Below are 13,023 nucleotides of genomic sequence, written 5' to 3' on the forward strand. Positions count from 1 at the left end.
CACAACATGTGAATGACAATGGACATTCGCAGCAGCCATCGTTTCATTCTTTCTCCAAATTTGGAACCTCAAAACAAAAACAACAAACCGAAAGCAGCATTTCAACCGCACCATTCAACAGATGATCCTCGCTGTTTGGCGAATGTGTCAAATCCAGCAACTTAAGCAGGCGGTTTGTGATCTCTATTGTGGCAACAGAGCAGTTAAAGACAAAAGACGAGCGCGAGACACACAATCATTCAAAGTGCTCCTGTTTCTTTCTCGTTTCACATTGCAGCACACACACACTCATCCTCTCCATATAGTAGCTAAATTCATCCAAACGCGATACCAGTTTTTGCGCGGAAAGGACACCGGGGTAACTTTACGCGAAGCCTTTTATTACTACTATATGTTGGTCTTACCTTGCTGTAACTCCTGACAGATCGGGCTTCAAATCGCGCTGAAAACACGCTCTCTTTGCAGACTTGGATTGGTAGGATAAAGCGAAGCGAAGGTAAATCCGTTTGGGTTTAGTTTTTGTTTATTTATTTATGGTCCGCGGGGCCCAGGCTGCTCCTCTCCTCTCTCCAACCCTCGGTCTGTTCAAGCTCTCGCTCTCCGCCGCCAGCGCGAGTCAATGCACGGGTGACGTCACCGCTGCCATGGCACAGCGAGAGCGCGGAGGGAGGCGCGCGACACTTCTGATGATGATGATGATGATGATGGAGGAGCTCATCAAATACTCAAAGTTTAGTTACAATGTACTAATGAAAGTTTGGAAGCAAGCAGATTTTATCACATGCATAAGAGCAGGACAATCAAATTGTAGAATGTTTTAATCATTAATAGTTATTCATGCATCCAGTAAAACATATGCTGAAAAAGTTATCGGTTCATTCCACTGTGGCGACTCCTGATTAATAAAGAAACTAAGCTGAAGGAAAATGAATAAATATGTTATTAATTTGAGGTAATCTCTGTCAAAACGACTTCAAATTGACGTCAAAAACACGTTAAAAATGCTAATTGATTTGATGTCTTCAGCTTCAGCTCTTCAGTGATTGGTTGCAGCTGGAAGGGCATCTGCTGCATAAAACATATGCTGGATAAGTTGGTGGTTCATTCTGCAGTGGTGACCCCAAATTAATAAAGGGACTAAGAAAAAGAAAAGAAAATGAATGAACGAATGAATGAATGAAAGCTTCAGCTGTATTCCTTTCCCTACGATGCATTTAAACTTCCTTGATGTCAACACAACATCGAATTCACAAAAAGTATAAGATCAGGGTTTCTGCGGGTTTCACTAAATTAAACTCAAGATTTTTAAAGACATTTTTATAACCATTATGAATGAAATTTTAGACTTAAACAGGTCTAAAAAGTTTTTGAATATCACAGTTAGAAAAGATTTTTACTTGCCCCATTGAAAATGATTACAATTTAATGCATTAAAAATACAATAATATTAATATTGTTCATTCAATTATAATTTTGGATTATTTAATTTTTATATTTATATAATTTTTTATATTTAATTTTTATTATTTTCACGTAGATTTATTAACATATATTCATTCAAGGATTAATATATTCATTTATCCTTTCATACATCTGACGTGGTCTAAACACAGTGAATTAGGTTTGATTAAACAAAAGAATAGTGAAATATGAAAACAATGATCGGTCCCTGTGGCTTATACTGTACAGCACCTCTCATCAGTTGGAATACAATAACTTTTGCATAGTTTATGGTAGAGACATTTTTATTTTTTCCTATGATTACAGACATGTGCAGGAACCACCAAAATTAATTACAGCAACATAGATCACACAGAACCTAAAAGATACACTTTCAAATTTGAGTTTATTAAAAATACAAAAACTGCCTCTTTTTTAGGTGTTTTTTTTATAACACAGACAACATATACAGTTATTTTAAATACTTTCAATAGTATTTTATGAAAATTCACAGGGTTTACTTTAAAATAAGACCAAATTTTTGCATTTACACCTCTGCATGTGGATTTGGGAAGGCAATTTGGGTAGGCGAAATCCCAAAATAGCACAAGCCCCTTACCAAGAATAGAACAAAACATAGCTGTCAATTACTTCAGTCTACAATAATAGTAAAATGAAGATAACAAATAAATTAACAGGAAAAATAAGACCTGATAAAAAAGTTTTAAGACCTACAACACAACATTTCAGTAGATATAAGACTTTTTAAGACCTAAAATGTATCTTTTGAGATTTAAACTTTTTAAGACCCTGCGGATACCCCGAAGATATGCATCAAAAATTGATTACAGGACTGTCTTGTAATAGTTTTTTTTTATGTCAATGTTAGACGCCTACCTGATGTTCTTTTGACATCATGGTAGGCAATTGATTTGCATTTTTGACTTTTTTTGTGTGTCGTTTTGACATCAGGTGCTTGCTGGGGTACAGTTTGGCAACTTTTGGATCACTTTTTTAGTTTTTTGCTAATTATATTTTGTAAACAATGTATGTCCTTAATTGTTTATTCTTAACTGTTTTGCTTGTTTTATTTTATTGTCTAGAGCAGCGTTATAGCACCTTTTTGCCAAAGACAAATTTCCTATCGGGGACAAATTACTTTTTTGACTAACTTGGCTATAGCATAGATGTGAATGGGATTCTTGTTTAAGAAAATACAATACAAAAAATAAAAATTAAAAAAACTACAAAAGCATTAAATACAAGAGTTTTTTTTTTTTTTTTTGAAAACCCGTTTAAAACTATTTATATTGGTTAAATGTAAACAAACAAATGAAATTTAGTGATGTTCAACTTAATTAGTTTGTTTAAATTCAGCCCAAATAAAATAGTTTACAACCACTTATGTTAATTAGTAAATCCAAGGAATCATCTTTGAGTCTTTTTTTTCAGTGCATCACTGGTGGAAAAATTGTGGATCCCATGTGAAGTTTTTTCATTAGATTTTTATATAGGGTAAAATATGCTCCATACTTTGTTATGAACGTCATGAAATTATTCAAACTTTATAGGTAATGTTTAAATTATTCCAGAGTTTGGTAAGTTTGTTGAGTAAAAGAACGGCAGCAGGCGTGGCCGTGAGTTGATGAAAATCTAATAATTAATTAAATCGTAACAAATTTACTTAATGTGAAAGTGATATGTTAAAATAAAAACAGCATTAAAAAAATGAACATTCAAATATGATTTTTTTTTCTGCTTTAGAGGAAAAAGAAGAAAAGAGGGACAATTATGACGATAAATAAATTATTAATTATTTTTGTATATTTGTGTATTTATATTAGGTAAATCAAAATGAATAATCAGATACCTCTTAGCAATGTAAAAAAATATTAAATGCATACAAATAATATAAAATAGCTACATAAATTATTTATAAACTTTTTAATATACAATCATTAACAAGATTAATAATCAATAACATTATTACCTCAAAATATTTTAATATAGTTAACAAATTCCAATGTTATGTTCAAGTTCAGAAGAAAAACACACCATATGCATTGTTGCATATTTAATGATTGTATATTTTTTTACAATTTTTAATAATTTTCTAACTTTTATAAATCAAAATAAATTTAGATTTTATAATTTTTTTTGATTACACCTTACATTTTCTTTAAACAAAAGGAAGCATTAGCTGCGATGCCAAAAGTGTTAATTAATCTAAAGTAGTTTTAAATATCCCTGCCCCTTACCAAAATATTTTCTATTCTTCTTCTTCTTCTTCTTCTTCTTCTTCTTTTTATTATTATATTATTATTATTATTATTATTATTATTATTATTATTATTATTATTATTATTATTATTATTATTATTATTATTAATATTATTATTGCTTTTATTATAATTTATATTATTATTATTATTATCATCAATATTATTACTACTATTATTACTACTATTATTATTGTTATTCATATTATCATTATTATTAATATTGTTATTATTATTATCATTATTATTAATATTTTGTATTATTATTATTATTATTATTATTATTATTATTATTATTTAATTTCAATCTATAAACTGATAAAGATGTACACAATCAGCACACATGAAATTACTTTGAATAAAGGCATCTGCCAATAAAGGCATTCCTAATGAAAACACTGTTAGAGAGGCTAAAAGCAACTGCTATAACTAAATTCAACCTTTTTGGTAATTAAAAGAAAGTTATTAGGTCAACTGAACCCACAAACATATAACAGATGCTGCATAATCCCTACAAAGAACATTTTGTCCAGTGGAAAAGCCTGGATGCTACTGATATTCAAATCTTGGATGCCAATAGAGAACCTCTATTTTAAGAGCTTTCTCTACTAAAACAGACTGGGATGCTTCACAAGCTTATGAAGTCCTTCATAACACAAAATGGGGTCATGCAGTGATTTTGACAGGCTGCATCCTTCTTCCGTGGCCCTGCAAGGATTTTAGGGAAAGCTGTAAATGTTTTCAGCAATGTATCGTTGCACTGAACAGTTTTATTCACCAGAACTATCATGTACGCTGCCAAAACCTGACGGGAACTGCAGAGTACACCGTAGTAAAATGTCATCCCGTGGTTGTCACATGAAAGAAGGAGAACATCTGAATTATCACTGAGAATTTTTTTCATAGTTTCAGGAGATGAGAGAAAACACTTATTTATTTATTCAGACAGGAGAAATAAGTTTTCTTAGCTCAATAAGTGACAGCAATGCAATGAGCACAAGTGCTTTCATCTGGGTAGTTATTTTACAGTTGAAGGATTCGGATTTCTGCTTTCCAATCCGTCTCATCATGAACCAACGTTTATCCTTTTCATCATCCTGTTTCTCATAATTTTTTTTAATGAAATATAATTATTTGATTATTTGAATAAATACTTACCTTTGAATTGATTTTAACTAATGAGTAAGTTAACACATGACTTAATATAAGAATGTTCAGTGCATTTGCCTGTCTCTTTATAACTACTTTCAGGAGCCACCATACTAGGTCAGAGGTCTCGGAGACCTTGAGAGGAACTGAGGGCTCAGGACTGGAAGCAACTGTTTCTATAGTTATTTCTATGAGTTAATACTATCTAAAATGTCTAAAGTAATTAAGCTATTTTTATGGTTAATTCTTTTAAAGTGATTCTACTTTTTATTCAAGATAGACATTGTGTATTAAGGATATAACTGCCTGAATGTAGATTATACCGGTTTTAACCAGTTTTAATAAAGACGGCAGAGAGTACACTCAGCTTTGGATAAGAAACAGATTATACTTTAAGTGTGTGTGTGTTCTATTTGATTGTGGATCCGTTTCACAGGTCTGGAGTCAGCTCTAAACAGTCTAGTGGATGTCTGATGTTTATGCTTAAGATATAGTTCAGAATTGAACGCGCGAACCCAACGTGGGAAATTTTCCTAGTCTATCTGTGTTTTAACCAATCAGGTTAGGACACCTATATGTATGACGCAATTAATGAGTTATGTGAGAGAATAATTGTTATTGATTGGTGATTGCAAGCAGAGTGGGCCAGGAACTCATTGCGAGTGTTGAAGCCGGCTTCTGCTGATGAAACTGCAAACTATCTTCAGTAAATTTCATTTATTTATTTAAATCTCTGACTCCGGCTCTTCTTCATCTGACAGACTGGTCATTCTTTGGGTTAAACTGTATACCATCGCTACACAAATCATGCTTTTTTTTTTTTTTTAGTGTAATTTATTAATTTTTTGGTCAGACTTTACAATAAGGTTCATTAGTTAATGTTAATTAATGCATTTACTAACGGGAACAAACAATGCACAGTACATTTACTGCTGTATTTTTTAATGTTAGTTAACTTTAGTTAATGAAAGTACAGTAGTTCATTGTTAGTTCATGTTAACTTATGGTGCATTAACTAATGTTAACAAGCATGGACTTGAATGTTAATAATGTATTAGTAAATGTTCAATTATGATTAATAAATGCTGTACATGTGTTGTTCATGATTAGTTCATGTTAGTAAATGCATTAACTAATGAACCTTATTGTAAAGTGTTACCAATTTTTTTATTTATTTATTTTTTTGGTGAAAATTGGCTGAAATACTGCAAAAACTCCATATCTTGTCAAGAGTTACATTTATTTTTTTAGAATACAATACTATGCAAGATCAGATTGCTTAAGGTTATTATGATTGTTGTAAGATTATTTTGCTTTTTAGCTTTTAGTAAAGCTTAAAAATAAGCAAACTAAGCGTAATTACAATCAGAGACATAATTTAAGACCAGCCTTGTATTTTTATGACTTTATTTTAGATGTGATATCTTGTTTTAAGTTTGTCAATTAAAAAAAATGAATATATTCTGTTAAGATGCAAGTAATAATTTGTCGATGACTGTGAAGTCTTAATTTGAGTAAAGAATTTGAGGAAAGTATACTGTCATGTTCACTAGTGATTTGTAGACTGGAGAGATCGCTGGTGAACAAGTAAGTTTTGTTATTTCAAGAAATCTTGATAATTATCTTACTGCACTGGCAGATAATTTGACTTATTTCTAATTTGTAACTTCTTAAAATCATTTATTTCTCATATATGGTTATTTATTTCCTTTTTTTTTTTGCTGTGAATGAACAGTGGAGATTCATATCTTAAACACTGTGAGGACAGTTTAGAGAGCTAAATGGAAATATCTAAAATTAAAGTATCCTCGAATCACACAATGTCACCTAAATGTTATTTTGGTGGACTGTGACCCAAATATGACTCACCATGGTATGCAAAATGACGTGCCACGTAATAGAATCTAGTCAAATTAGGCAGAAACCAACATGGACATGTCTACAAACACAATGCGGATTATCTATAGACCAATGTATTTCCATCCAGCGTCTGTGTCTTCATGAAGTGAGCCAGTCTGCTGCGTTCTGCTTTCTCTCAAGCGGGCATCGTGCCTAATCCTGTGTTTGAGGAACGGCATTCTGATCATCTGCATGTTACAGACTGAAAAATGTGCATAATGGTGTATTCCAGCCATGGATCTGAACTTGCCATGTTCTCATTTGAGCGTGAACACAGCATTCAAATAAATGTATGAATGAATTAAATAATTTAAGTATTTTAATTGTGTATGAATCCACTGTTTTCAATGGATTAATACTGATGTGTTGAATATTGGTCATATATAAATGAAATGACAAGCTAAGCTTTAAAACAATTTACATTCAGTGAGAGGGGTCTGGATGCAGACCTGGTGCAGTGCAATCTGGGCTGCATCCAATGCTTTTTAATGGGCTCACCTAACCCTACCCCTGTCCCTACCCATCACAGTGACATCACTCGTTACATTTGAGTGCATTGTGTCTGACATTGCATCGCTGAGTGATGCAATCTCAGCTTGCATCATAAAGGCTGCATCCAGATACTATTGCATTCAGTTAAAAAACGCTTGATTTATTTGGTGCACTGAAAAAAAATACTGGGTTCCATACAATTTATGTTCTCCCAACACAAATAGAATAAGCTAACTTAATCGCTTTTCAGAAATTTAAGTGGATTGAGCATTAAACAGTTGTGCCCAAAGACACACAAAAGAACTGTATTGTTGCAACTCAATTTAAATAAGTAGTCTGAACAAGCAGCAAAAGTGTAACCTTTCCTATTATGATTTAGCATATTGCTAACATGTTTTATCCTAGCATGTTTCTAGCAGTAACTCATACTAACATCTATTGCCAATTTATAATACATTGATAGAATGTTTCTAACCTGATTTTTTAAAAAGTTGCTAGCATGTTTCTAACATGATTTAGCCATTTAGTAATGTTTTACATGTGTGTATGTTTATTAACAGATTGCTAATGCTAACATTTTTTTCTTTAGAATTTAACATCATCGCTAACAATTTACTAGAATGATTTAGCTGGTTATTAGCATGATTTGACATAAATTCATTCATTCATTGTCCTTTGGCTTAGTCCCTTTATTCATCAGGGATCCCCACAGCGGAATGAACCGCAAACTTACCCAGTGTATGTTTCACACAGCAGATGCCTTTCCGGTTTGACATATAAATCATTCAGTAAAGCAATGGATGATTATATACAAACACAATTTTCCCCCTCACAAATGGCTAATTTGGAATAATAGATATATTACACATTGAAATAAATCTCCTTATTTTAAATAATTGGTTTAGAAATAATATTTAGCTAGTTTCAAACTTTTAAATAGTAATGTGCTTACCTATTTAGAGTTTCTAGAAAACGTTTCCCTTTACATACCTGTCAAACAGTATATGATGGTAAACAATGGTATTCCCAGAGATGCTTAATAAATTATAAAAAAAAAATGATATAGTTCAAAGTATAAATTTAGATTTTAGTCTTAAATTGGAAAGTGTAAATGTGAAATAAATAAATGTAACAATAATAATTATCTTTGAATGATTTGCTGGATTGTCAGTGTTCCTTCAGCCATTAGTTTTTGGAGTTCACAATTTCAAGATGTCAACTGGAACGAGACTTTTTGGATCTTTGGAAGATTTCCAGATGTTTTTGTATAACAAAAATGGTGTCGTTTAAAATGATTCGTCGTATTTATCCTGTAAAACAGATAATTGCAAAAGTTTATAAAGAAATTGATTTAAAATTTGTTTTCTGTAAAGATAAAGAAGAGAGTACTGCTCATTTGTTTTATGATTGTATTTACAGTATACGCAATTGTTTTGGTGTGATCTTTTATTTTTAGTTAAGCAAAGTACGAATATTACATTGGAATTCAAAGAAAAATATGTTTTATTTTTTTATGAGAATACAGTCTACTTCAACATTTGGTATATTGTTTATTTGCTCATTATATATATATAAAAACTCATAAATGTAAATGGGCCATGAAAAAACTAATTTTACTCATTTTAAAATAGAAATAGGTCATTATTGATAAATGATAAAATAAACAAAAAATACCAAAGCAAAAAGAACTGTTCATTATACTAAAACTTTAAATCTAGTCTTTGAATAATTGTAAAAACATTTTATTTTTCTTTTCTTTTCTTTTCTTTTCTTTTCTTTTCTTTTCTTTTCTTTTCTTTTCTTTACTTTTCTTTTCTTTCTGATGTATTTATTTTTGATGTCAATTTGATGTTATGTTGTTGCTTTTGTTTGTTCTGTGTTTTAAAACTGCAATAGAAAATAGTAGTGTAGTAGGCTATAGTACAAAGTGTTTGTGTGGGAGTATGTGTGGATATGACAATTCATTATTCAATCAGACTTTTTTCTTTTCATATTTATAAACACACATATAGAATTACTCACATTTGCCAAAAGTAATTCAGATGCAAAAGTCAGAAGGAATAGACATTGCATTTTTTGTCTAATCAGTAATATTACAACTTTATTTTTGTTTTGTTTTTATTCTGTTTTATTGTGCCAGACTCATTTTTACACTGTCATAACATAAACCATTATTATACACAAATCAGTTGAGTCCATTTGAAAAAGTGCATGTTCAAAAAAACTAAAAACAAAAATGCAATTGCATAATCCCGGCTCCTTGTTTTGAAAGAAAGAAATAGCATGCTACAGTGCAAACGGTGCAGTATTCAGTAAATAGTAAGCTCATATTCCATTCTTCACACAGGCTCTATGCACATTACCCCACTTCATCAGCAGGGCACAGCTGTACTTCAGCCACAACAGCCTCACACATCATATTTAATAAACTAGCCTGCATAAACCAAACAGTATATGCTGTTTCAGCAAATATGGGTGAGCCTTAGAACGCCAAATACAATACCAACTCAGTTTTATTGAGACTTTTAGAGAGACAGTTAAGAAACCAGCAAATGAAGGCCCTGACATATCACACATTCATTGCACGAATGATTAATTCTGCCTGGATGACCTCGTTTATTATTAAAGTAACTGCTTTAAGACACTATTTTTAATGAATTTACACGCTCAGAAGTAAAGATAAATGAGGCGGTACTTTTTTAAAAGGTACTTATTTTTACACAAAGAATCCCCAGTTGTACGTTAAAGGTGCATATTAGTGCATAAATGTACCTAAAAATACCTTTAAAATACCATTATGGAGCCTTGAGATACAAATACAGGCCTGTAGCCAGGGAGGATTTCAGGTGGTTTGAAAGAACTACCCCCCACAAAGGTCCAGAATTTGCCATTGGTCCAGAATCTTTGCCACTATATTCCCATTTGACCTATTTTGACTGCTATGTCATCATAAATTGTGGAAATAACCCATTGAAGGTTTTAAGAAAAACGTACCTTATGACATAAGTGAACTCAACTTTCACTATTTGTCACTACTTTTATTCTAAATCTTGAACCTTATTCTTGAGAGAAAAAATTGACCAATGAAAAGGTCCGAAGCACTAAAAGTAGCCTATTAAAGTTAATTTTAATACCAATTAGGCTGTATAAAAATCCTAAATCAAATAAAAATCCCCAGGGGTGGCTTAAATAATGTGTCGGTGCTCTTTGTACAAGGGATTTATAAGAAAACACATCAAAATCAGTCACAAAATGTGGAAAAAAAATAATTAAAAGCCTTTATTGACATGGCTGTTCCTATACATCTGTCACGGTATGTTGAAAAGAAGATACAAATAGGTGGAATCCACGTGCATTTATAAATAAATAATTGTGCAGACAACAGAAAAACAACAGGACATCCAAAAAAAAAGTTTCAAAAGAACAGTAATAAGCAAAACAAGAAATAAGGCAAGGTACGGGAACACAGCACATTAACAATACAATACAAACGACTCAGTAACAACAAACGGGTGCAGGGTGTATAAATAGTCCAAACAATCAATAGTGACAGAATTCAGCTGCGTGTGTGATGAGTGGGAGTGAAACCTGGTGTATGTGTAGCGGAATAGGGATTTGTAGTTCATGACTCAATTGTATTTCCCAGAGATGGGTTGCGGCTGGAAGGGCATACGCTGCGTAAAAACTTGCTGGATAAGTTGGCGGTTCATTCCGCTGTGGCGACCCTGGATTAATAAAGGGTCTAAGCCGACAAGAAAATGAATGAATGAATGAATGAATGAATGAATGAATGAATGAATGATTCAATTGTACTTCACCAGCGATCTCTGCAGTATTGTGGTGAACATGACAACAACAGGTTACCTTTATGAAGTCACATGTTATCAAAATGTGTAGGCGCAGTTTTAAGCTATAGCCATGCCAGTAAAGGCTTTTTATTATTTATTTCCACATTTTTCGAGTGCCTTAGACTGACTTTTGCTGTTTATACTAATCAGGCTTAATTTTCATAAGAGGCTAGAAAACTCGTAAAGCTTTTTTTTTTTATATGTGTTTATTATAAATCTTTAGGAAATATTTTTTGGTACATCAAAAATGGAGGATACAACAAGCTAATCCAGCTAAAAATAGTGTTTAAAATGCTACTTATTGGTGTATTTAAACATCATAATTTTATATAAAATGAGGTGAATAACTGCAAAAAAGTCCACATTTTAAGAAAAAAAGAAACACCCCTTTCACCATGCTGGCTACGGGTCCTGAAATATGTATCTTTTGAAAAGGTACTGCCCCAGTGACAGCTCCTGTACCTTTGTTTCTGTGAATGTACAGTATATAATTCTGTTTTCAAGTCTGTCTGTTTGATGCTATGACAGCTTCCCCTCCATTTACCATCAAAGAATGACAATGACTCGACCTCAAACAGAAAATCAATTTCAATAATAAAAGTGCTTTGGATGTTGTCGTTCCTCTAATGGGAAGACAACAAAGTAATTGAGGTCAATTATCTCGTGTTTTCTCTGTGTGATGAATTGTTGGGCTGTGCACAGACGCAAAGTAATTCAAGTGACAAAGTTAACTGATTAATAGGATCGTTAGAGGATTTGCAAGGAGAGAGTTTCTCACAATTAAGACCCATTATAGGTGGTCGTGGTTAATAGATTCAAATGAATTTGTCTTAAGTTGTTTATCTAGTGGTTATGGTTAACCACAGGTGGATTGATGGCAGTTTTAAGCAGTTTATATGGTGAGATGGAGGTCTTCTACAAAATGCACATTTCATAAAGAGGAAAGGTAACAGGATTAGGTATGCTTGCAGCCACACAAATGAATGTTTCACAATGTTTATAACGAATCAGTCATGGATTCGGTGTGCATTGACTGATCTCAGGCAGCAAGGGATTACTGGGAATAATGAGAGGAGTCTAGTCAACATTCAAGGAAAAAAAATACAGACATGGAGAATAGGACTAGTGATGTTTGCTTTAGGTTGATGATAAATAAATTTGGTTATATGGGCGAAGAGATTAAGAGATTCATACCGTGTATCCATATTACAATGTGTCCTTCGATTTTTATTTATGTTATAGCGACGCCATGTGGTTGTGAAGGTGTAACGCAGCGACCTGTTGCACTACTCCACTGATAGCCTCCTGAGGAATATTGAAGAAACATAACTTGGACATCAGCCAGGAACTTGGTCGTAAATGGGTTTTTCAAATAGACAACAATCATACTGCAAAATTAGTTTAAAAGTTTCTTAACCCTTGCCTGCTGTTGGGGATGTTTTCATCCACTCTGAAGTGATTTTGAGTTTTAAATTGGCCACAACAAATGGAATGATTTTCGGTGACAAATTTTATATTTACACATGATTAGCGAAAATGCTTTGGAAAATTTCAAAAGCTCAATGATAAGTATATGGCAAGTATACTACCCTTTCATTGTCTTAGTTGCTGTTTTTGTCCCATTAACTTCCATTATGATGGCCTTTTTTGATAACAAAGCCATGACACTATATAATCATATATGTTTTTCCTTTTGGCAAAAGCTGCATTATTTAAATATTTTCTATTGCATATGTTTGTCTTTGCATACACTGTAAAAAAAATAATAATAAAATTACAGAAAATATCTCTAAATTTTCACAGTATTTTTTGTCATTTCAAATTGTTCAAAACATAGTAAAATGACATTCTCTCTAAATTAACAGTTTGACCTTCATTTTAGGTACTTTATCATTAAAGACAAATTACTGACATTT

At 32.1% G+C, this 13,023-nt stretch overlaps 1 protein-coding gene across 4 annotated transcripts in view; it reads right to left on the minus strand.

Moving 5' to 3' along the window:
- Positions 1 to 583, minus strand: part of nck2a (NCK adaptor protein 2a) — a 107,618-nt gene extending 107,035 nt beyond the window's left edge. For 3 of the 4 annotated variants that reach the window (XM_073911776.1, XM_068223351.2, XM_009304471.5), the window contains exon 1: positions 405 to 583. The gene's annotated coding sequence lies outside the window, so the exon portion shown is untranslated. 4 annotated transcript variants of the gene reach the window in all.
- Positions 584 to 13,023: the final 12,440 nt, after the last annotated feature.

The sequence above is a fragment of the Danio rerio genome, chromosome 9, assembly GCF_049306965.1.
Source record: "Danio rerio strain Tuebingen ecotype United States chromosome 9, GRCz12tu, whole genome shotgun sequence".
NCBI classification, from domain to species: Eukaryota; Metazoa; Chordata; class Actinopteri; order Cypriniformes; family Danionidae; genus Danio; species Danio rerio.